Source organism: Vigna radiata, chromosome 9 (genome assembly GCF_000741045.1).
Source record: "Vigna radiata var. radiata cultivar VC1973A chromosome 9, Vradiata_ver6, whole genome shotgun sequence".
NCBI lineage: Eukaryota > Viridiplantae > Streptophyta > Magnoliopsida > Fabales > Fabaceae > Vigna > Vigna radiata.
The window spans coordinates 19,257,381-19,259,151 of NC_028359.1; positions in this window are offsets into that span (position 1 = coordinate 19,257,381).

Genomic DNA, 1,771 nt, shown 5'->3' on the forward strand with positions numbered 1-1,771 from the left:
GTCTAGCTTTTAAGCACAGACAAGTGATTGCTCATTATTGTTTGAAACAAATGCATGATTTAAAATGTGATTGATATGCTGGGCGGGATGTTTATCTAATTTTGAAACTCGAGTTAGCCTGTGAGAGGTTGGACTTCAGAGTTTTGTTGATTGAATGCTATTACTTTGAAATCATAATTGGTTTTGCTTGAGTTTCTATGTTGAACCACTTGCTTGCATGTTACAAATGATCAAAGACATCTATTCTTTCCCATATAAGCCAATGCCAATATGTTAAACCAACAAAGAACAATGTTTTGTTCTATCCTTTGAACCTTGAGCCTAAAAATGTAAAAAATCCTTTTGAAATTCTTACCTTGAGTTGAGTTGAGTTTGTATGAATGGTAATGGAGAATGGCTTAAGTTTGGGGTTGTTGGGAATTTGAAAAGTAATAAAAAAAAGAAAAAGAGCATTGAGCAAAATAAAAGAAAAAGAAAAAGAAAAAAAAAGAAGGAAAAGAAATAAGGTTAAGCTTAGTGAATGAAAAGTTGGGAGTAAGTTGGGAATGGGTTCTCAAATGAAAGAGAAAGAGAGTTTGGTGTTAAATGATGAAATTATGAATTGTTTACTCTCTTAACTCAAGGAATTTTGTTGACTTGAAAAAGAAAATTTTCTTCTTAGTCCAACCACATTACGAGCCTTGAAAAGTCCTTGTGATGATATCTTGCTTGTGAGTGTGTTTGATGTTGGTTAAATGAGACAAAGTTGATTTATGTGACATTGTGATAGTAGAGTGAAAGAGACACTAATACCTCACTATATATCTTTGAGCTTGAGTGAAACACTTTCCTTGATGAGGAATAGTTCCATGAATCATAGAAATATATGTTTGTATTAAATTAATTTGTTAGTTTTGTTTCTACACTACCTATATAATTGATTTTCACTTATTAAGTTTGTATTCTTGTTAAAAATATTATGAGTTCTTGATTAATTATAAAATACAAATTATGTTTGATTCATCTAATCTTATAATTCTCAAATTGACCTTTATTATGAGAGAACACATTATAGAACATAGAATTATATAAAAATCATCCCAATAATATTCTATATGATCAAAATAATCAACAAATCAAAATATTAAAAAGAAGTAAAAATGAGCAAATGAGTGTCTTATAGATAGTTTGATACTCCATTAAAAGAAATCCTTAAAAAAAACATGCATAATTAAGTGTATGATGAGAGAAAAATGTTTTAAAGATATAAGAAAACTTATTAAATATTCAACTGTTGAACTGCTGAAAGATAATAAAATTTGTTTAAACAAAATAAAGATTCTTCAAATGATAATAAAAAAAACTAAAGATCAAAGACAATAAAAAAATTTAGAAGTTATTTTTTATATTCCCAGTTAAGGGTAAAGGTGTCAATTTAACCCATGGCCCCAGGGCCAGCCCCAACCCACTATTGAAAAAGCCCTATTTTAAGAAGCCCCTTAAGTAGGGGGCCAGAAAAAAGCCCCAACCCCCAAAATCCCCTCTCAAGTGGGTTAGGGTCAGGGTTAAAGTGGGTTTAGCCCCACTCCAAAACTTTAATTAAATTTTAGGTTTAGTTCAAAACTTCAAATTAAATTTTAGAACTAATATAATTTATATATACATAATCTTTTGTAATTTTACTCTCTCTAAATTATACAATTTTTATTTTAATTATTTTACGTATAATTATTTTTTTTACTTCTCATGAATTTAAATAGGAAAGACTCAATATTCAATATTAAAGGTATGA